Raw genomic sequence first — 24764 nt, forward strand, 5'->3', positions numbered from 1 at the left:
CGTCATCATGCGATTGATGTCATGTCTGTGCATTTATACCAAAGTATATTCCATGGAAAGCTTGTTTATTTGTGCCTTACGCTGAAATAAACTAAAATTGCTGTTAGGTTAAATGCTAAACTCAAACCTGACTAGATTTTAAAAAGTTAGAAAGGGTGGCGCCAAATAGTCCCATTCCCGTGACAGACACCCGCACAAAAACTGCACTCACTCTCTGTTCAGTCCTGCCGCTCAATATTCCAGGGAGATTCAATTCCGAGAATTTGTTAAATGAGTGTGAATTAAGACTTGATAACTTTTTAAAATCTAGTCAGGTTTGAGTTTAGCATTTAACCTAACAGCAATTTTAGTTTATTTCAGCTCCCGGACTGTTGGATTCCTGTTGGACTAAATTGGCGCCAAAACAGATGAGCGCCCAAAAGGTCGGCGCCAAAAGGGCGGCGCCAAATAGTCCCATTCCCACCTCGGGTCTGCGCCAAAAGGGCGGCGCCAAATAGTCCCATTTCCACCTCAGTTACTCCACGCAGATGCAGCGAGATAGGGGTTTTGGAATCCCAGTGAAGGTAAATCCATCAAGAGACAAAATTCGCAGGAGATTTCCACTCTGAGGAAGGTGTAGGCCTGAATTCCATCCAGAAATATTGGGCGCAATCTACCGGCCTTGTCGCGTCGGGCGGGTATAATTATTACCAATCACAAATTAATATGATTTGCTAATTTAATACAGTTATCCAATCAACATTCGTGCATGTATACAATGATTCATAATAATGATCTTTATTGTCACAAGTAGGCTTACAGTCACACTGCAATGAAGTGACTGTGAAAAGCCCTAGTTGCCCATCATGTTTACACTATAGATATCACCTTCAACACTGAGTTACCAGCATCTTGGATATTTGTCAGAAAACTCCCACCCTGCTCAGTTCCCACATTATCTTGCAGTTGCATCGTGATTCCTGATATTGCAATTTTATGCACATGTTGTTATTAAGCTTTGCTTTCCCATTTCACCTCTGCTAAACACGCCTCACCCTGGAAATGGTGATAGCTCCTCCCCCAGCAACAAGTAGGTTTTCACACAGGTTGCGGTTGCTCTGAGCAGGTCCTGGCACTGTCCTCACATATTATGGCTGGTTTCCAGAAAGGCCTGCAGACAGAAACCATCTATGTTTCGTTTTTCTATACCTGTGATATAGTGTGACACGCAGGCATGCTTATGAAACTCTCAAAAATCATTGACTCTGTGAGAACTCTACGACCAATCAACTCATGACCAGCAAACAAAAGCTTTGTGTTGTAGCTCCTGGGGTGACCACTGTTCAACACAAAATGGAAGATTGCAAGGAATGCAGGGAAAATGGACATGTTGCAAAAGCAAGCAGCTTGCAAAGCGCTTGTGTATTCTGGCTACTGCAGAAACCAGTTCTGAATGCTGCAGAAACCAGACAGCACTGTGAAAGAAAACAAGTTAGCATACTAATGAGGCGATACCAAGGTACAATGGAAACAAGTTAACACAAATCGATGCATTAAATGGAAGGCCAGACTTTTCGGCGCCAAAGGAAGTCCAAAACAATAAGTCCCAAGAACCGCCCAGTGATCAAGGTACTGCCCCGTTATTGGGGAATTCAAATCAATCGATTGGGAAGAGACCCAATCGATTGCGAGTGAATAGAGGGTCCGCCCAGACCCTGAGAGAGGTATAAAACAGAGACCCCGACCCCAGCTCTCTCTCTCTGCCAGCCCCTCCTTGACCAGCCAGCCCTCCCAGCAGAACACCGTTGCAGCAGAAGAACCTTGAGGAGGAGAGGTCTGGACAGCAGCCGCCAGCAAGTAAGTGTCACAACGCACGCTACGAGAGTGGCCTTTTGGGCACTCATTTGTTTGGCGCCAATTCAGTCCAACAGGAATCCAACAGTCCGGGAGCTGGTCAGGAGTGTCTACGAGAGTAGACACTCCTGACCCCCTTTAGTCCATAACTACTGGAAGCCTGCAGACCCAGGACAAAGCTAGAGGTCGTTGTTCCCTGATCCGGCAGTCCCCTTATCCAGATAAGTATTTGGCCTATTAGTGGTAGGATTAGCCTAGTCTTATAGTTTATATGCATGATTAGTAGATTATTATAATATAATAAACGTGTCTTGTTTGAACTTACTAACTGGTGTATGGATTTATTGCTTTGAACTTGAAATTGAAACTTATGGCGGTATCTTAACGATACCTGGCGACTCCAAAGCTAATGAACGAAACAGAGCCAAATTGAGCGTTAAGCACACTCACCCAGAACGAGCACAGTGTGCATCTTGGAGGCCAACTCAGCTGCCCATACATAATCAACAATGGGCACCCAGAGGGATCAGTCCTCACACTGGTTCCCTTCAACATATGTGGGTGGCAGAATAGCACAGTGGTTAGCACTGTTGGTTCACAGCGCCAGGGTCCCAAGTTTGATTCCGACTTGGGTCACTGTCTGGGAGGAGTCTGCACGTTCTCCCAGTGTCTGAGTTGGTTTCCTCCGGTTTCCTCCCACAAGTCATGAAAGACATGCTTGTTAGATGAATTGGACATTCGGAATTCTCCCTCAGTGTACCTGAACAGGCGCCTGAATGTGGCGACTAGGGGCTTTTCACAGCATCTTCATTGCAGTGACAATAATAAAGATTATTATATGGACTAGTGACATAAAATCCTGCTGGCGGGAGGAGTAATTAAATTCCGCCTAAGGAAACTAACCTGTGTGGTGAAGTCCAAGGTTTCAATATTCCACAGAAAATCTGGACAACCCCAACCACTTGAGGACGGTCCAGGGAAGACGTTCTCCAAAAGTGGAACATGAGAAACAGTTCAAATTGTGACTCTCATCATCCAAGTCAGACCATCACCCAGATACTGAACTCTTGCCCCGAGAGATCCATTCCCGGTGGCATCACAACCATTCACACTGCGACTACTGAAGCCTTACACTCGGCTCGAATTGCTTCCAGAACCATACAAAGAAGCATTATAGGACGCAACAGTTTGAAAATGAAGCCCTTTGTTCAGCTGCTGTTAGTTTTTTTTAAATCATTAAGTTTAATGCCACTGTTTGGCCACATGATGGCACTATAGAGCAGAACCAGGCAAAAACTATTGGTTGTAACTCATTGGTCAGGATTCTCTCAGCCCACGCCGGGCCGGAGAATCACCGGGCTGGGCACGAATCACGCGACGCCGCCCCTCCACTGGTCCGCCGATTCTCTGAAGAGCGGAGAATCGGCGCCTTTGGCGTCGGCACGGTCAGTGCAGCAGCTGCCCTCCCGGCGATTCTCCGGCAGGGATTGCGGTAAAAAAATCCATGTCCCGCCGGCGCCGTCCACATGTGGTCTTACCCGGCGGGACCTCGCTGTGCATCCATCCGGGGCAGCCTGGTGGTGGGGGGGAGGGGGTGGTGGGTTAAAGGGGGAGGCCTCCACTGTGGCCTGGCCAGCGATCGGGTCCGGCGCGGAGAAGGGAGCCACCCCGCGTGCGCGCAACCGCGCCAGTCACAGTGTGCATGTGCGCATTCGTGCCAGTTGCACTGCGCATGCATAGACGCGCAGCCCCCATTTGATGCCGGCATCGGCAGCTGGAGCAGCGTGGGTAGTTCCAGTGCCGTGCTGGCCTTCTGAGGGGCTCGGAATCGCTGCTCCTGAGGGCCTACGATGGCGTCAACACTTAGCCTCAGGATCAGAGAATCCCGCTCATTGCCTCAGCTTTGTGTTAGATTTCAGCTGGTGACTGAGGCCATCTTTGTCCTCCATCCAGAAACAAAACATGCGTGTTTACTATTTTCAGACTGTCACTAGAATTCCTTAACCCTCAAAAATACTCATGAATTTTGAATAATCAAAGTTTTCAGTTTTTAAAGTTAAAAAGATAAAATTCTATGTATATTTGGGAGATTTCCATTCATCAGAATTATGGGGAGGGATTCTCCATCCGCCAGGCCACATTTCTGGTTCAGCACGCTGCTGGGAGTCTCTGTTCAGCCGGCTGGTCAATGGGGTTTCCCATTGTGGGACAGCCCCACGCCATTGGGAAACCCCCGGGCTGCCGGCAAAACGGAGCATCCCGACGGCAGAGATATCAGCCCATGAAGAGAGCAATTAATTCCAGAAAATAAACAGTAATATGGGGAAATAAGAATACTGCTCCGAACTCGTCTTATATACTTCAATAAGAACACCAGTAAAACAGGAAATAAGATTATTGCTCCCAACTGGTTTTTACTTCTGGGTAGAGGAAAAGGGCCAAACAAGAAAAATGAAATTTAAAGAGATGCGGGAGAGCTAGAGCAGGATTTCCCCGCCCGTATCAGGACCAAGTTCCTGAGGCCAAATGTGCCGGGAATCAGACTGAATTCTTGGACAGAGACTCCTAATTGGTTGCCTCCAAGATTGCCGTCCTATTACCAATGGGCAGGCAGGCTACTAATGCTGCTGGTCCAATAAAAGGACTGGTATCTTCAGAGCTTCAGCAGCTCCACTGAAAGAAATGGTGCTGCTGAAACAGTTGGAGTAGAGTCCCTCAGATGGCTGACTGTAGTGGAACAACATAAGCTGTTCTCCAATTCTCTGGCACTTCCCCCTGGGTTGAGAGGAATTAACAACTTGCATCAGAGCCTCTGCATTTTCTTGCCTCGCCTCCCACAGCAGCCTGGGGTGCAATTCATCCGCTAATGGGGATTTGAAATGAAATGAAATGAAATGAAAATCGCTTATTGTCACAAGTTGGCTTCAAATGAAGTTACTGTGAAAAGCCCCTAGTCGCCACATTCCGGCGCCTGTTTGGGGAGGCTATTATGGGATTTGTCTATTTTTAAGCCCATCAAATTGTCAAGATCCAGGCCACATGCAGCCGCAACAGGTATTGGAAACACGCCCTGACCAACCGAAATGGCAACTTCTCCAAACCTTTCTTCCTCACCTGTGCAATGACTGGGAATACTTTACTTTTCCCCATGTTGAGTTAATACCACGAGATCAAGCCAAACTTCTCCAATATCCCTATAATCCTATCAAAGCTCTCCACTGGGTTCATAATATATCGTAAAAGGTAATCTGCATAGAGGGAGCCCTGGTGCTCCATCCCCCCCCCCCCCCCACCCTTTATAATACCTCTCCACCTTCCTGAGGCTCTAAGTGCATCACTAGATAGACAGTGGACACCACTGTTTTGTTCTCGATGCAGACTGAAATACCCCAAGCTCTCATTGTTCATATGAACACTCGCCATGGGGGCCCTATACAATAGCCTAACCCAGTCTCCAAACCACCCCTTCCCAAACCCAAACCATCCCAACACCTCAAACAAATATGCCCATCTTGTCAAACACACTCTGTGCATCCATAAGCACTATCACCTCTGTTTCCTGGCCCCCCCAGGGGCATTATGATCACATTCAGCGAGCTTCTGATATTCGTCAACAGTTGCCGCCCTTTCATGAACCCCGTTTGGTCCTCACCTATCACCCCGATACACAGTCCTCTATATGCGTTACCAGCACCTTCGCCAACACCTTTACATTCACATTTAGTAACGATATCAGGCTGTACGAGCTACATTCCTCCAGATCCTTATCCTTTTTTAAAATGAGCGAAATCACAGCCTGAGATAACGTGGGCAGCAGCTCGCCTACCAACCGACTACTCGTAGGGGTCCCAATTCCATGCCAAACGTTTTTAAAAACTCTGCTGGGAACCCATCCGGACTCAGGGCCTTCCTGGACTGCATTGACCCCATGCACCTGATTACTTACCCCAGTCTGATCGGGGCACTTGACCCTTGCACCTTCCCTTTCCCGACCACTGGGAACTCCAATCCATCCAAAAAAAATGCCTAATGCCTTTGTCCCCCACCAGAGTCATCTGAGCTGTACAGCCTACAATAAAAGGTGTCAAATACCCTGTTTACCTCCCTCGACTCAGTGACTACCTTAGCCCCCAAATCTTTCATCCGATCAATCTCTCTCGCCGCCACCCGCCTCATCAACTGATGTACGAGCATCCTACTGGCCTTTTCTCCGTATTCATACATCGACTCCCCCCCTGACCCAACGCAACTGCCCCACTGCCTTTCCCACAGACATAAACTCAAACTCCACCTGGAGCTTCTTCCTGTCCTTTAGTAGGTAGTAGGACAATTGGCCGAAAGACAATTAGCCGACAGACAATTGACAGACAGGACAATTCACAGACAGGACAATTCACAGACAGGACAAAGCTAATTGTCTTTAGGCGAATTGTCCGCACACGCCTTTAGTAGCACCTCCTCAGGGGTCGCAAAGTACCGCTGATCAACCTTCAAAGTGGCTTCCACTAACCTTTGCCTATGTAGCCTCTCACCCCTTCCCTTTAGCCACCCATATCGAAATATACTCTCCCTTGATCACCGTCGCAGCAATTTCCACACTACCGAGGCAGAAACCTCGGGCGAAATTCTCCCCTACCCGGCTGGGCGGGGGGTCCCGGCATAGCGGAGTGGCACCAACCACTCCGGGTAGGCCCACGCCGGAGCGGTTGGCACCACACCGACTGTCGCCAAAACCGGCAACAACGGCCTTTGACGCCCGGCGCCGGGCTGGCCGAAAGGCCTTCGCCGGTTCGCGCATGCGCCGGTGCGTCAGCTGCCGCTGACGTCACCACCAGTGCATGCGCGCTGGGGATTCTCTTCTGCCTCTGCCATGGTGGAGGCCGTGGCGGCGGCGGAAGAAAAAGAGTGCCCCCATGGCACTGGCCCGCCGGCCGATCGGTGGGCCCTGATCGCAGGCCTGGCCACTGTGGGGGCACCCCCCGGGGTCCGATCGCCCCGCGCCCCCCCCCCCCAGGACCCCGGGGGCCCACTCGCGTCGCCGATCCCACTGGCACAGAGGTGGTTCAAACCACGGCGGCGGGAGAGGCCTCTCAGCAGCGGGACTTCAGCCCATCCGGGCCGGAGAATAACGGCAGCACAGAAACCCGTAGCCTCCCACTGGCCCCCGCCATTCTCCGAGGCGGACGGCGGGATTGGCAACACGCCGACTTTTTGCGGGTGGGAGAATTCTGGACATGGCGGGGGCGGGATTTTCGGCGGCCCCGGGCGATTCTCCGACCCTGCTGGGGGTCGGAAAATTTCACCCATTCATCTGTCCTATTTAGCTCCACATAATTTCGTATACTCACCCCAACCTTTTCGCATGCCCCCTTATCAGCCAACAACCCCACATCTGACATCCGCTGTGAATCCCCTCTTTCCACATGCAAGTCCACCAGGTGCAGCGCGTGGTCTAACACCACGATCGCCGAATATTCCATTCCAACCACCTCCGCCAGCAACCTCAAAAATCGAAGTGGGAATTAATGCACGATCAATTACGACGAGACGAGAGTAGAGAGTAATCGAGGCTTTATTACGCAGAGGTGTGTAGCCTCCCGCAGCTGCTGCCAAAATGCCTGCAGCTTGGACAGCCCACACATTTATACTCTGCCTACTGGGCAGAGCCAACAGGCAGGGATCTACCCCCGTACCTGTAGTACAGGGGCCTCACCGTAATACCCTCGTATGCAGTATATAATACAACAGTGGTGACTGCCACAGGAATACACCCAGTGAATGTGTGAAAAGAATGGGAATTCCTTCGTCCTCAGCCTCCCAAGCCGCCATGGGTCCATCCGCTCCCAGCAGTTGCCTTGCCATCGCCGACACCTCTGGGGACATAGGACATGACCAATCTAACTTTGGATCCAAAACCGTATTGAAATCCCCCCTCCCCGCCCCCCATAATCACCCGGTATGCATCCAGGTCCAATGCGTTCGCCAAAACCTTCTTCATAAACTCTGCATTGTCCCAGTTGGGGGTATGTATTTTAACCAACATCACGGGAGCCCCCTCCAACTTCCCTCTCACCATCACAAATCTGCCCCCAGGACCCGTCACAATACTACCAGCTGAAACAGCAACCTCTTACTCACCAGCACCGCAAACTCCTCGTCTTCATATCCAACCCTGAATGAAATATCTGCCGCAGCCAACCTTTCCTGGACCTCATTTGATCTGCAACTTTTAAATGAGTCCTTTGCATGAACACCATGTCGCCTTCAAGTGCGCAAAGTCGCGGGAGCTCTTGAACGGCCCATTCAGCCCCCTAACATTCCAGGTGATCAGCCTGGTTGGAGGGCTCCAGACCCTCCAGGCTACCCCGATCAGCCATATCCACTGTTTAATGAGTTCCTCCAGACCCATGCTCCGCCCATCTCCCAGGCCTGCTCAAGATGATGGCCACCATCCCCCCTTAACCAACTCCGCCACACCAAGACTTTCTACATCAGCAACCCATCCCTCTAACCCCCCAAATTTTGCTTCCATTAACTAGCCTGCCTGTTAGCAGGGTGGCCCCAACTGACGGCAACAGCTTCTTTCCCCTCGGAAAACCTCCGCCCACCTCCTCTGCCCTCTGTGTCCTCCCATACTCTTCCATCCCCACCTCCCCTTCCTCCACCCCCCACCTACGCTGTCCCCCACATGTTAATAAACATCAAACATTGCCCCCAACACTGGGAGGATAATAAATTACAACAGTTCTACCTTAACACAGATAACTAACTAAAGCCAGTAGATATTATAAACAAGGCCAAACATAACAAACTGCCACAAACGTAAACAGTTCTCCTCCAATCCGCTTCACAGATGTATCCACCCAAGTTCCAATGTTCTCAATCCATGGTCCCTTAGGAACTTATTTGCCTCCTCTGGCGTACCAAAGTCGTGTTCCTGTCCCTCATGCATCACCCATAAACGAGTAGGATACAGTGGATTTCGGAAGCATGAAGGGTACGTGAGAAGAAGGCCACGGGTCTGCCCGCTTGGTTGAGGGTGGCCGCCAGAGCTACGTCAGACGCGTCGCTCTCGACCTGGAAGGGGAGGGACTCGTCGATGGCGTGCATCATGGCCTTTGCAATGTCTGCTTTGATGTGGCTGAAGGCCTAGCGGGCCTCTATCGACAGGGGAAAAACTGTGGATTGGATCAGAGGACGGGCCTTGTCTGCATAGTTAGGGACCCACTGGGCATAGTAAGAAGAAAATCCTAGGTAGCGCTTGAGAGCCTTGGAGCAGTGAGGGAGGGGGAACTCCATAAGGAGGCGCATGTGTTCAGGGTCGGGGGCTATAACTCCATTTTGCACTACGCAGCCGAAGATGGCTAGGCGGTCGGTGCTAAACATGCATTTATCCTTCTTATACGTAAGGTTAAGGATTTTCACGGTCTGGAGGAATTTTCGGAGGTTGGTGTCGTGGTCCTGCTGGTCATGGCCGAAGATGGTGACATTATCGAGATACGGGAATGTTGCCCGTAAACGTATTGGTCAACCATTCGGTCCATCTCTCGCTGGAAGACCGAGACCCCGTTAGTGACACTGAAGGGAACCCTTAAAAAGTGGCAGAGCCGTCCATCTGCCTCGAAGGCAGTGTACTTGCGGTCACTCATGCGGATGGGGAGTTGGTGGTAGGCGGACCGAAGGTCCACCGTGGAAAAGACCTTGTATTGCGCGATCCTGTTTACCAGGTCGGATATCGGGGGTAGAGGATACGTGTCCAGCTGCGTAAACCTGTTGATGGTCTGACTGTATTCGGTGACCATCCTATGCTTCTCCCCAGTCTTTACCACCACTACTTGAGCTCTCCAGGGACTGTTGCTGGCATCAAAGACTCCTTCCCTCAGTAGCCGTTGGACCTCGGACCTAATAAAGATCCGGTCCTGGACACTACCATCTGCTCCTGGTGGCAACGGGTTTGCAATCCGGGGTGAGGTTCGCAAACAGGGAAGGCAGATCGACCTTGAGGGTCGCGAGGCTGCAGACAGTAAGAGGGGGTATAGGCCCTCCGAATTTGAAAGTTAGACTTTGGAGGTTGCACTGGAAGTCTAACCCTAGGAGTGTGGCCGCGCAGAGGGGAAGGACGTAGAGCCAGTAATTTTTGAACTCCCTTCCCTGGACCGTGAGGTTTGCTACACAGAACCCCATTATCTCTACTGAGTGGGAACCGGAGGCCAGGGAGATTTTTTGATTAACAGGATGGACGGGGAGAGAACAGCGCCTTACCGTGTCAGGGTGTATAAAGCTCTCCGTGCTCCCAGAGTCGATTAAGCAGGACGTCTCGAGCTGTTGATTAGCACCGTTGTTGTAGCAGTTGAGAGTGTTCGAGGCCGAGACTGGTCCAGGGTCAACGAGGCTAATCGTGGCAGCAGCTGGGTGTTCTCGTCGGGTGGTGTGTGGTCATCTGCACCGAGGTCCTGGAAGTCCATCCAAGATGGCAGCGCCCACTGGTCGCAGATAGCTGTGGGTGCACAAGATGGCGGCGCCCGGAGGCCACACGTGGTCTTGGAGGAGGAAGATGGCGGCACTCGCTGGCCGCACGGGGCCCGTGTAGAGAGTTGTAGTAGCGGTCCCCATTCGCTTCCGGAGACCGCAGCGACCGCCCGGGCCTGACATACCGCCACGAAGTGGCCCTTTTTGCTGAACCTTTTACAGGTGGACGAACGGGCTGGGCAGCGCTGTCAGAGGTGTTTGGCTTGCCTGCAAAAATAGCAGCGGGACTCCCCGGGTTTTCCGGGCCGTCTTGCAGCGCAAGCTTGTGGGGGATGTAGGACATTGCCTCGGAGTCGGCTGCAGAGGGATTCCACGCTGCCCAGGGGGCTGCCGCGTGGTCGGAGGTGTAGGCGTTGGCGTTTCGGGAGGCCACATCCAGGGAGCCGGCAACGGCCCGTGCCTCCTTGAGGCCTAGAGTTTCTTTTTCCAGCAAACGCTGGCGGATTTGAGAGGACAGCATACCCGCAACGAAAGCGTCCCGAATCAACAGTTCAGTGTGGCCGTTTGTTGAAACTTGCGAGAGCTGCAGTTTCTCCCCAACACTAGGAGCGCAGGGTAGAATTCTTCCAGTGACTCACCAGGAATTTGTCGCCTCATCACCAGTAGATGCCGGACATAGACCTGATTTACAGGGCGAATGTAATGTCCTTTCAGCAACTCCATTGAGGTATCGAAGTTGTCCGCGTCCTCGATGAGGGTGTAGACTTCTGGGCTCACCCTCGAGTGCAGGATTTGCAGTTTCTGTTCTCTTGTGGGTGTGTTTTCTGCCGTTCCGAGGTAGCTGTTGAAGCACGTTAGCCAGTGCTTGAAAGTCGCCGCCAAGTTTACTGCGTGGGGGCTGAGTTGCAGACAGTCCGGCTTGATTCGGAGCTACATTCTTTAAATCTAGCTTATTAAATTGATGCACGATCAATGACTACTAAAGTGAGGTTGTAGACCAACTGAAGGCTTTGATAGCTAGATGTTTCCCCCAGCAGCTCACGTACAGAAAGGAAGCTGCTGGGGGGACATGGGCTCTTATACTCCACCTTGCAGGGCGGAGCTACCAAATAGGCTCGACCAATGGAAAGCATACATTATCTCCAATGGTGTTCCAGCATTACTAGGTACCATAATACCTCGACACAGACTACCACATGTTCCTTGTTTTCCACCCACGTAACACCCTGCAAAACGAGCCAAAAAAATCCAACCTTGGGCAGTAGCCACCTCATGTGCAACCAACCAATCCATGGCCACTATCGAACGTCTTCCCCTGGGGTATAGATTATCAAGCCCTGTGGATTTATTGACTTTCTCTACCATTAATTTCTTCATCACTTTTTTTTAGTAATATTAATTTCCTTCAATTCCTCCTTCTCACCAGTTCCCTGGAGTTTCTGGGAAGCTATTTTTTGTCTTCTTCCATAGAGACAAATCTAAAGTAGTGGTTTAAGTGTTCTGCCATTTCCTTGTTCTCTATTATAAATTCTCTCATAGAACATGCAGTGCAGAAGGAAGCCATTCGGCCCATCGAGTCAACACCGACACACTTAAGCTCTCACTTCCACCCTATCCCCATAACCCAATAACCTTTCCTAACCTTTTTGGTCAATCCACCTAACCTGCACGTCTTTGGACGATGGGTGGAAACCGGAGCACTCTGAGGAACCCCACGCAGACACGGGGAGACAGTGACCCAGCAGGGAATCAAACCTGGGACCTTGGCGCTGTGAAGCCACAGTGCTAATCACTTGTGCTACCGTGCTGCCCACACTCTTGTTTTGGACTGTAAGGGACCACCTACATTAGACTTAACTAATCATTTTCTTTTTACATACTTCGAAAAGCTATTAAATCCACTTTTATGTTACGTGCCGGTTTACTCTCATACACTATTTTTACCCTCTTAATCAATATCTTGGGCCTCCTTTGCTGAATTCTGAACTGCTACCAATCCTCAGGATTGCAATTATTTTGAGAAACTTTATATGACTCCTTTTTAGATCTAATACTATCCTTAATTTATTTTGTAAGCCATGGATGGGCCACTTTTCTGGTTGTGCTTTTGTGCCAGAAAGAAATGAACAACTGTTGCAATGCACATTCCCTCCTTAAATATTAATCATTGCCTATCCACCATCATGCCTTTTAATGAAGTTCCCCAATCGATCTGAGTCAACTCATGCCTCATACCTTCATAGTTTCCTTTGTTTGGATTTAGGACTCTGGTTTGGACTTCTTCAGTTTCCATTCCAATGAAGAATTCTATCATATATGGTCTCTGTTCTCTAAAGGACCTCGCACAACAATATTTGTTTTATTTATTCAAGGGATGAGAGCTTCACAGGGTAGGCTAGCATTCATTCACAATTCCTAATTGCCCTTGAGAAGGTGGAGTGAGCCTGTCTTATTGAACCACTGCAGTCCATATGGCATAGGTCCACCCACAATGCTAGCACATACTGCTGCTTCTGTTATGACATCCAGGGCTAGTACGCAGGCAATTCAGAAGTAATAGAAAGGGTGGAACTTGGAACAATCAGCATCGATAGGAAAACGATACTCAACAAACGCTTGGGATTGAGGGCAGATAAGTCCCCAGAGCCTGATGGCCTACATCTTAGGTTGTTAGAGGAAGTGGCAGCACAGATAGTGGATCCACTGGTTATGATATTCCAATATTCCGTGGACATGGGAAAGGTTCCAGTGGATTGGAAAAATACTAACGTAAAGCCCTTATTCAAAAAGGGAGGGAGGCAGAATGTGGGAAATTACAGACCAGTTAGTTTAACATCTGTTGTTTGAAAACTTGTTAAAATCAATTATCAAGGATGGAATCAGGACATTTGGAAAGCCAAAGTGCTATCCATCAAAGTCAGCACGGTTTTACGAAGGGCAAATCATGTTTGACTAATTTGCTTGAGTCCTTTGAAGATGTAACCAGCAAAGTGGATAATGGGGATCCTGTAGATGTAATATATCTGGACTCCTGGAAGGCATTTAATAAGATGCCACACAGAAGGTTAATTCACAAGGTGAGATCACAAAGGATTAGGGATAATTTATTAGCTTGAATAGAAGACTGGCTGAAGGACAGGAGACAGAGAGTTGGGATAAATGGGTCTTTTTCTGAATGGCAAGATGTAACTAGTGGGGTGTCACAGGGTTCGGTCCTTGGGCCCCAGCTATTAACAATCTGTAATAACGACTTGGATACAGGGACAGAAGGTTCTACAGCCACATTTTCAGATGACCCAAAAATAGATGGGACAGTAAGTTGAAATGAGGAAATAAGAACCTTACAAATGGATATAAATAGGTTAGGAGAGTGGGTCAAAATGTGGCAGATGGGGTTTAACATGGTTAAGTGTGAGGTCATGCATTTTGGTCGAAAAAATGGAAAGGCAACTTATAATCTAACTGGGGAGAGATTTTGGGGTGCTCCGATGCAGAGGGATCAGGTAGTCATCGTGCATGAGTCACAGAAAATGAGCATACAGGTGCAGCAGATAGTAGGGAAAGCAAATGGAATCTTGGCATTTATAGCAAAAGGAATTGAGTATAAAGGTAAGGAAGTGTTGTCGCAATTTTACAAGGCATTGGGAAGACCACACCTGGGTTACTGTGCACAGTTTTGATCCCCTTATTTGACGAAAGATATAGTGGCATTGGAGGCAGTCAGTGGAGGTTCACTAGATTGATTCCAGAGATGAGGCGTTTGGTGTATGAGGAGAGATTGAACAGTTTAGGCCTCCACTCTCTAGAGTTTAGAAGAATGAGTGGAGATCTAATTGAGGTGTACAAGATGCGAAAAGGTATGGATAATATTTCTGTGGACTGATGCTTCCTCTTGTGGGGCGTTCTAAAATGAGAGGTCATAATCTTAGAATAAGAGATAGCAAATTTAAACAGGTTTGAGGAGAAACTACTTCTCCCAAAGGGTTGTAAATCTGTGGAATTCGCTACCCCAGAGTGCGGTGGATGCAGCGACAGTGAGTAAATTCAAGGAGGAGTTAGACAGATTTTTAATTGGTAATGGGTCGAAGGGTTATGGAGAACTGGCAGGACGGTGGAGTCGAGGCCAGGATGGGACCAGCCATGATCACATTGAGGGTGTTTAGGCTCGGGAGGCTAAATTGCCTACTCCCGCTCCTAGGTCATGTGTTCTCGGGAGGAGATGCTCTGGCTGATTTCGCAATCCAGCTCTTGGTTTGTAACATTGTGGGTAGCAGATGAGGAACATATCAGCCATGACAGAATGGCGGAACAGACTCGATGGGCCGAGTGGCCTAATTCTGCTCCTATGTCTTATGAACTGATGAACTTACCTTACCAATACTGTTTGGAGGCCTTCAGACAACTCCCACTAATACTTTCTGTCCCTTGTTGCTTCTTAGTTCTACCCGGACTGATTCTACATCTAGATTTTCTGAGCCAATATACTCTCTCACTATTAAACTAATTTCATCCTTAACTAACAACACCAGTAACCCAGAAGCAATGCCTCTTCACATATGGCCAGTATTGCCTCCTCCAGGGTGTTGAAGCATGCAATGGGATTTGTCAACCCTCCAAATCCTTTCCTGCTGTCTCCTGTAAGAAAGAAGGAAGCATGTCACTGAGTGCCCTGCAATTATGTTAGGATGATATGGCTTTTATAGTTGAATAGCATGCTCAGCCATGCCTCGACTGCATATCGCAAAGTTCACTTAAAGGACTCCCAATATTTCTTGCAGTAACAGTGCATCTCCTTTAAAGAAGTAGTACGCTGCACACTGGCTGTACCCAGCATTGATTTAAAACACAAGGCTGCATCAATTTAATACGCTAACTGCCACAAAATAAATGGGAAATTTATCCTCCCCCCGAAACAGGAAGGATATCATACAATTAAAGAGCATTAAACTATAGTTGTATAGGGCGGTACAGTGGCTCAGCGGTTAGCACTGCTGCCTCACAGTGTCAGGGATCCAGGTTCAATCTGGCCTTGGATGACTGTGTGGAGTTTACACAATCTCCCCGTTTCTGAGTGGGTTTCCTCCGGGTGCTCCAGGTTTCTCCTGCAGTGTAAAGATGTGCAGGTTAGATGGGGTTACAGGAATAGGGCGGGGGGGTTGTGTGCTCTTTCAGAGGGACATCCAGTCTCGATGGGCCGAATGACCTCCTTCTGTACTGTAGAGATGCAATAGCTTGTTTCCCCCCTTCTCTCAGTGAAATTGAATTACCATGAATCAGTGCGTGAGTTTTGTGAATGTACAGAATAATTCCGACATGCCAGTTTCTCAGAATAGAAGCAGAGTTAGCTCACATCCCAGGCACCGTAGGGCTGCTCATTATTTTAAACTCCAGTCAGGGTGGTAGGTGTGTCCTCCACTCGGTCTAAATATATGTCTCTCTGATCATCAAAAACCCGCCTCAACTCCACCGATTGGAAATGATCTCAGTACTTCGGCCGCAGTAATGGGGAAAGTGAAGAGTTTGACGATACTCTATGACCGAGCTGTTGACAACATCGTCCCGACCTACACCAGCGGGGAATGGGTCTCTGGACGAATTGTTGTGGAGGTTAATGCTCAGATCGAGGTGAAAGCTTTAAAAATTCACGCCAAAGGACAAGCGTATGTTCACTGGACGGAGAGACACAAATCAGGTTCCAATTCTAACACTCGACACTACTCTCAGCAGATCAGATACTTCAAGCATAAGTACTTGCTAATCGGAGCAGGTAAGTGTGGCTCCTTTGCAAACATTCTTTTGTGGGATAACATGTAGTTTCCGTTTGCCATTACCTGGGAAACGCAAATCTGGGCGCGTTCTCGACAACACTGCATTTTTACTAGGAAGAGCAATTAGAGAGTGCTGGAAATACTCCGTGTTTCACAACGCTGGAATCTTTCCAGCACTTTGTGTTTTTATTTCAAATTTCCAGCCTCTGCAGCATTTTGCTTTGACTATTTTTAAGTTTTCGCAAACGGGAAACAGTTGGAAGTGATATTATTGACAGCATTAAATTAGTTCTAACTTTACACATGTAAAAGTTCAGGGACACAAGCTGCCTTTTTCCACCGTACTAACTAAAGTTGAGGAACAGGGTTGGGCGAATTCCCCGAGGCTCTGTCATGTTGGAACAACACCACAATTTGCAAATATTTAGTTGTGTTTGCATCAAAGTCCCGGATCTTCTTGTGACTCATAAAGAACTGTCAGCAACCCCAGCCGCAGCAAATCAGGCACATTTGGACTATGTTCTGTCTGCCACAGGGCGCGCTGTTTAAACGTCCTCCCAGATTGAAATTGAGAAATCACGTGGTGTGAATTTGTAATTAGAATCTCGATGTATAAGTCCTTGAAATTCAGAGTGGTGCCTTATTGAATGAGAAGTGAGTGGGTTTTAAACAGAGCACTAAAACATTGGGCGCGATTCTCCGCACTCACGACGGGTCGGAGAATAGCGGGCGGCGCAAATTTTTACGGCGACACCGGTCCGACGCCCTCCCGCTATTCTCTGAACCCCGCACAAACTCCGAGTCGCCATTCCCGCCAAAAGCCTCTATTACGCCCCCGACACGACCAGAATCGCTACTAATTGCCCCCCCCCCCGCTATTCACCGGCCCGGATGGGCTGAAGTCCCGACTTAATCGCGCACTGTTTACACGGCGTCAAACACACCTGCTTTTTAAGTTCGTCAACCAGTCGTGCTGGCTGACGACTGCTTCCAGGAGGTTAGCGCACCGCTCAGCGCACCGCTCAGCGCACCGCTCAGCGCACCGCTCGAGTCTGGCCACAACAGGGAAGGCATCCCTGAGAACAGGAGGGGGGGTCCAGAGCGGGGGGGAGTAGGGGAGACGGAGGGGGGGAGTGGGGGAGACGGAGGGGGGAGTGGGGAAGACGGAGGGGGAGTGGGGGAGATGGAGGGGGGAGTGGGGGAGATGGAGGGGGGAGTGGGCGAGTCGGAGGGGGGAGTGGGGGAGACGGAGGGGGGAGTGGGGGAGATGGAGGGGGGAGTGGGGGAGACGGAGGGGGGAGTGGGGGAGACAGAGGGGGAGTGGGGGAGATGGAGTGGGGGAGACGGAGGGGGGAGTGTGGGAGATGGAGGGGGGAGTGGGGGGAGATGGAGGGGGGAGTGGGAGTGGGGGGGGCGTTAGGGAGAGAGTGAGCCGTCCAACCCCGTAACAAAATGTCTGCCACCATGCCATGGCGTGCCGGTCACAAGGACAAGGCCGCTGTTTGCCCTGTGGCTTACGGCGCAGGCCACTGACGCACCCGTGAGGAGGACATAGTTTACTGGCCGTTGGATGCAGAAAGTGACCAGGGGTTCGGCTGCCCGCGTGTCAGCAGCGCGACCAGGCCACCGGGACACACAGGTACCCCGTGCCACCCGTGCGGTGTCGGCCTGGGTTTCTGCCACTCCCTGCTCGTGGACGCGGTTCGACTCCTCTAACAGCGTCTGCAGAGTCTGGAAGACAGCCCTCATCCCGTCGTTGTCTCCCTGGGTTTACATAGAACATAGAACAGTACAGCACAGAACAGGCCCTTCGACCCTCGATGTTGTGCCGAGCAATGATCACCCTACTCAAACCCACGTATCCACCCTATACCCGTAACCCAACAACCCCCCACTTAACCTTACTTTATAGGACACCATGGGCAATTTAGCATGGCCAATCCACCTAACCCGCACATCTTTGGACTGTGGGAGGAAACCGGAGCACCCGGAGGAAACCCACGCACACATCGGCATCGGCTGTGCGGGTGGGTTGAGAAACTCCAGGAACTCCAAAAACGTCTGGGAGCCAGCTGCATGCTGGGCCTGGTCTGGCCTCCACGAGTCCGGGCCCTCGGTTGCTCCGACCTCCACCTGCTGTACCTGCTCAGCTGTGATGTGCGAACCAGACTGTGACCTCGGAGACTCATCACTAAATAGGCCCACCGGGGTGAGTGTCTGTGGGATGATGGATGGTGTGGGAGAAAGCAGTGCCGCAAGCCCGAGGTTGTCGCAATTTAGCGCCTCCTCTATGGTGTGGGGCCGCTCAGAGTCTGGAGGGTTATCGCTGGCCATTTCTGTGGCTTGTGGTATCGCCACCCTCTGGGCGTTCTGCTCCGCAGATTGGGTTGGGGAGGATGGGACTCCCCGCTGATTAAGCACCCTCTGTCGTTCATCCCCAGGTGAGGTGGGGGCAGATGCCTGTGTTCGTCTGCAGCCAGACGGCCCTGGTCGTTCAGCATCACGTCCTAGGGAAGAGAATGAGACGGGTTATTTAGATTTGCTCGGCAGGCCGCTGGACGGTCCCAGTGGGCAGGGTGTGTGAAGGGACAGAGGATGGGGGAGGTGTCCAAGTGGGCAGGGTGTGTGAAGGGACAGAGGATGGGGGAGGTGTCCAAGTGGGCAGGGTGTGTGAAGGGACAGAGGATGGGGGAGGTGTCCAAGTGGGCAGGGTGTGTGAAGGGACAGAGGAAAGGGGAGGGGTGGGTGTTTGTCAAGGAGGGTTGTCTCACTTGCTGCAGATCCGCCAACCTCGCATAGCGCGACTTCCCGGGTGCCAGACCCCTCCACAAGGTCCAGTGCCCTCAGCTCAAAGGTGGTGAGGGGGTGCAGGTTGGGCGAACCCCCTCCAGTCTTGTGCCGCTCACGGGTGTTGTGAGCGGACTTGGCCTGTTGGGGGAGGGGACATAGGTATATCGTTACAATACAGCAGGTATCAGCAGTCCGTTCAGATACAGTTTGGGGGTGAAGTTGTCATAAGACCATTGCATCTCTCCACGGAGGCCAGAGCGTGTATGTGACAACTTTGTGGACCACCCTCAAATAATTATGCCCCAATCCCCCTCCCCCCCCCCCCCCCCCCCCCCCCCGTGCCAGTGGGGCAGGTGGGTGATTAAGTTAAGGGGGGAGGGATGGTTGTGACCAGGGGGCACCCTCTTGGCACTTACCCTGGCAGCCCTGGTGAGGCGTGCAGCTTTTTCCTGCATTGCTCTGCAGAGCGAGGGGTCTGCCCCACAGCACTAACGGCAGCAGCCACCTCACACCAGGCCTGGCGTACCGCGCTGGCAGGTTGGCGATGCCCTCTACCCGGGCAGATGATGCCCCTCCTCTGCTCGACGGCATCGAGCAGCGCGTCCACATCAGCCTCTACAAACCGAGGGGCAGCTCTCCTGGGCTGCGACATCATGGCCGACAGATTCTGTGCTCGCCTGCGCCTTTTTACGGCGTCGGGCGGCGTCACGTGGGCGTGTTCGTGTCATCGCTGCGTTGCTTCGTAATGGCGCACGTAATTGATGCGGCCGCGTTCCTAGCCCATTTCCCGGAAGTGAATATGTCGGGAAATGGACCCTTCCCGACCGTCGTGAAACGCGGCCGTTTTTCCCGCCGATTTCGCGATTTTTCGAGAGTCGGGAGAATCGCGCCCATAGTCACTGCTGGAGAACCTCCCTGGTGATGTGAACGTATTTTATAACGGAGAGACAAAGACGATCAAAAACTCCTCCACTTTGTTTATGATATTTCAGGTTCTACATTAATAACACACGTACATCCCAATCTTGATTTCACTTTGTATAAAAGATGCAAAAAGTGAACGATAATGAAATGAAAATCGCTTATTGTCACGAGTAGGCTTCAATGAAGTTACTGTGAAAAGCCCCTAGTCGCCACATTCCGGCGCCTGTCCGGGGAGGCTGATAATCAGTACATTGCTGTTTGTGACACTTCCTCAATGCAGGGTTCCCCAATGCTTCCCAGCCACCGAATAATTTTGGCCTCCCAAGAATATTAACAGAGACGCCCAGAAACATTCTTATTATGTTGAAGGGTTGAAAAAAGTGATTGTTTTGCACAATAGCTACAAACATACAAAAGCGAATGTATAAAAGTAGTTTCTATTTCTTTTATGTATACAAGTATTATAATTAAAAAGTTATCTTTTTATATCAACATACTTAAGTCTTACCTTTGCTTTTTTTCATGGGAGGAGTGATGCTACTTCTTTTGCTGACAAATTTGTTAAATATTAGGAGTGCTGCTGGAGAGCTGGATTCTCAAAACAGACACATATACTCTCAAGCATACATACTCCTGCTCTTACCTCTCTCACACACACTCACCTCTCTCACAGACACATACATATACAAACTCAGATTGTCACCTCCACTCTCACCCTCTCTCTCACACACATACACACTCACCTCTCCCACAGACAACACCCTCTCATGCACTCACCCTCTCTCTCACGAAAACACACATGCGCGGGAAACCAGAGGAAAGCCCGCGCTTTCACACTGCCCCACCCCACCCCCCAACGCAGCTCCTAAACAGCAGTCCCAACCCATCCACCAACCCCATACAAACAAAAACCACAAACCCCAATACGCCCCTTAATACACACAACCATAACCCACATCATCCGAAAGCGAGAGAAAAAAAAAACCAGACAGAATAACCAGCAACAGCATAAGCAGTGATACAAAAAAAATCCCCAAACTCTAGTTCGAGTCCAATTTTTCAGCCTGCACAAAGGCCCACGCCTTCTCCGGGGACTCAAAATAGTAATGCCGGTCCTTGTAGGTGACCCACAGGCGCGCAGGCGGCAACATGCCGAACGTCACTTGCTTGCCGTGGAGCACCGCCTTCGTCTGGTTAAACCCGACTCTCCGCTTGGCCACCTCCGCACTCCAGTCCTGGTAGATATGCACTACCGAATTCTCCCACTTGCTGCTCCTCACCTTCTTGGCCCATCGCAGCACACACTCCCGGTCACTGAACCGATGGAACCGCACCAGCACCGCCCGCAAGGGTTCATTCGCCTTAGGCCGCCTGGCCAATACTCTGTGGGCCCCCTCCAGCTCCAGGGGCAGATGGAAGGATCCTGCCCCCACCAGCGAGTTCAGCACCACGGCCACATAGGCCGGCAGGTCCGACTGCTCCAGCCCCTCCTTGAGGCCCAGGATCCACAAGTTCTTCCTCCGTGATCGAAACTCCATCTCCTCGAAACGATCTTGCCACTTTTTGTGGAGCGCCTCGTGCATCTCCACCTGCCTCACGAGGGCTGAAACCTCATCCTCGCGCTCAGAGGCCTGCTGCTGCAACTCAAGTATCGCTGCACCCTGAGTTGTCTGGGTCTCCAGCAACTTGCTTGTCGTTACCTTCAGGGATTCCAGCAACTCTCCTTTCAGCTCTGTGAAATAGCGCAGAAGGGCCGCCTACTGCTCCTCCGCCCACTGCCTCCACTCCTCAGGGGCTCCACCGGCCGCCATCTTGTCCACCTTCCCCCGCTTTTCCAGGGGAGCTGCTGCTGTTTTTCTCCTCGCCCCACTCCGGGTCCGCACCATAAATCCCGGGGGGTTTTGCTCCAGACCCCTTTATCCACCGGGAATCGTCGAATCAGCGCCGTTTGGGGCCCTTAAAAGAGCCCACAAGTCCTATTAAAGCGGGAGCTGCCGAACGTGCGGCTTAGCTCCGCATAGCCGCAACCGGAAGTCATAAAATATAATGTATAATAATTTCCTACATTCATCACAGTATCTACTCATTCATGGCTTGTGGGTGTTGCTGGCAATGCCAGCATTTATTGCCCATCCTTAATCACCCCCGAGAAGGTAGGGTGGTGCTATCCTCTTGAACTGCTGCACTCCATATGATGTAAGTACACCCATAGTGCTTTTAGGGAGAGAGTTCCAAGATTTTGACCCATTAACAATGAATTAACAGTAATATATTTCCAAGTCAGGAATATGTGTGCCAGGAAGGGGTGTTTGCTGGTAGTGGTGTTCCCTTACATCTGCTGCCCTTGTCCTTCTAGACTGTAGAGGTCATGGGTTTGGAATGTGTTGTTGAAGGAATGCATTTTATAGATGGTGCACAAATCTGCCATTGTGTATCAGTGATGGAGGGAGATAATGTTGAGGGTGATGGATGGATTGGCAATCAAGCAGACTGCTTTGTTCTGGATGACTTAAGTGTTGTAGATGGTGGGCTTTGGAAAGTCAAGAGGTAGATTACTCTCCACAGAATTCCCAGCTTCTGACCTGTTCTTGTCGCCACAGTATTTATATGGCGGGTGTAGTCCTGTTTCCGGTCAATGGTAACTCCCTTTCCCCACCTCCAGATGTTAATCATGTGGGATTCAGCGATGGTAATGATGTTAAAGTCAAGACGATATATAAATTCAAAATTTTTCAATAAAAATTATTTACAAAAAAAAAGACGATATTGTTGGATTCTGTCTTGTTTTTTATTTATAAATTTAGAGTACCCAATAATTTTTTTCCAATTAAGGGGCAATTTTTAGTGTGGCCAATCCACCTAGCTTCTATCTTTGCATTGAGGGAGGAAACTGGAGCGCCCAGAGGAAACCCACGCAGACACAGGGAGAATGTGCAAACTCGACACAGGCAGTGACCCGGGGCCGGAATCGAATCGGGTCCACAGCACCATAGAGAGCGGTGCTAACCACTGTGCCACCTTGCTGCCCAGATTCTCTCTTGTTGCAGATGGTCATTACCTGGCTCTGTGTGGCACCAATATTATTGCCATTTATGTTTGCAAGTCTGAATGTTGTCCAGATCTTTCAGTACATAGGTATGTGCATTAACTGCATGGGCGCAGTCTGAGGAGTTTTGAATAGTACTGAAAATTGTACAATCACCTGCGAACATCCCCACTTTTGATATTATGGTGGGAGGACGGTCATTGACAAAGCAGCTGAAGATGGTTGAGCTTTGGACACTACTCTGAGGAATTCTGCAGTGATGTCTTGGGATGAAGCTGATTGACCTACAATAATCACAGTCATTTTCCTTTGTGCTAGGTTTGACTCTAACCTTTGGAAAATTTTTCCACTAATTCCCATTGACTTCAGTTTTTCTGGGGTTCCTTGATGCCACACTCAGTCAAATGTTGTCTTGATGACAATCACGCTCACTCTCACCTCTAGCTCTTTTGCACATATTTGGGCCAAGACTGTAATGAGGTCAGGAGCTGAGTGGCACTGACAGAATCCAAAATGGGCATCACTTGATAGCACTGTCAACAACATTTCCATCAATTTCCTGGTTGCGAGAAGACTGATGGGCTGGTCCATGGGATGGGGGATGATGACAAACCGCTTTGCGATGAGCTCTGGTGCCCCGCATCATACAACAACATTTGACTCCTGCCCATGGTAGCACTTTCCACCGTCCACCTGGGTGATCCCTGCATGTGAGCTGGCCATTCCATTACACGGTCCCATCGGATCCCTGGATGACGGTTGTGGGGACAGTCGTGAGGAACAGTCGGGTGGCGGGGGGGGGGGGGGGGGGGGGGGGGGGTGAGGAGGAGGGGGGAGCATGGGCCACCCACAGGGTCTGCCCATTCTCCCGCCTCCCCAAAGTCCACCCATTTCCCATTCCTCCCCCAACCAGCCCTGGCCAGCCCACCCCTCACACCGATCAGACAGAGCACCGAGGCAAGTTGTAACAGTGGTAACAGGTGCTTCTTGTGAACTATACATACAGCTTTGTGCCCTAGCCCCAGAACTAAACTGTGCCATGCGCCATGCCAACTTAACTGTTGGGCAGCAGAGTAGCATGGTGGTTAGCATAAATGCTTCACAGCTCCAGGGTCCCAGGTTCGATTCCCGGCTGGGTCACTGTCTGTGTGGAGTCTGCACGTCCTCCCCCTGTGTGCATGGGTTTCCTCCGGGTGCTCCGGTTTCCTCCCACAGTCCAAAGATGTGCGGGTTAGGTGGATTGGCCATGCTAAATTGCCCGTAGTGTCCTAATAAAAGTAAGGTTAAGGGGGGGGTTGTTGGGTTACGGGTATAGGGTGGATACGTGGGTTTGAGTAGGGTGATCATGGCTCGGCACAACATTGAGGGCCGAAGGGCCTGTTCTGTGCTGTACTGTTCTATGTTCTATGTTCTAACTGGCGCCTACTTTTCTGGCCTTATGCACCCGAACGCTATGTCTAGGTGGACCCCCAGACAGTACAGCAGGATTGGGGACGGCCTGTTGTGATTCTCGCACTGCGACAAGGGTTCTGGGACGACCAGGCCTGGATGGGCCCAGCTGCTGCTCGGGTGTCCCAGGTAGTGTGGTGCTGCCCTCTTCTGCCCGCTACCCACCAGATGCACCATGGACAGGAGAGGGGAGTCTGAGGTGCTGCGGTGTTCCAGCACCTCCCCTGCCGGAGTCACCGGGCTACTTCATGGGAAGGGGGTGTGAGTGGAGCTACCCCCTGAGGCTCCCCGACACCTGGCGCTGCCAGTCCTGGCTGCCCTTCCCGTCTCAACCAAAATCCACACGCTCGCAGCCATGGAGCTCAGGGAGTGGACCATTTTCATCTGGGACTGCGGCACATCGCGCTGCGAGTGTGCCACCATCTTCTGGGTTTGTGTTGCATCAGCCAGTGACTGTGCCATCTTCCTCTGGGACTGGGCCACCT

This window comes from Scyliorhinus canicula, chromosome 8, assembly GCF_902713615.1.
Source record: "Scyliorhinus canicula chromosome 8, sScyCan1.1, whole genome shotgun sequence".
NCBI classification, from domain to species: Eukaryota; Metazoa; Chordata; class Chondrichthyes; order Carcharhiniformes; family Scyliorhinidae; genus Scyliorhinus; species Scyliorhinus canicula.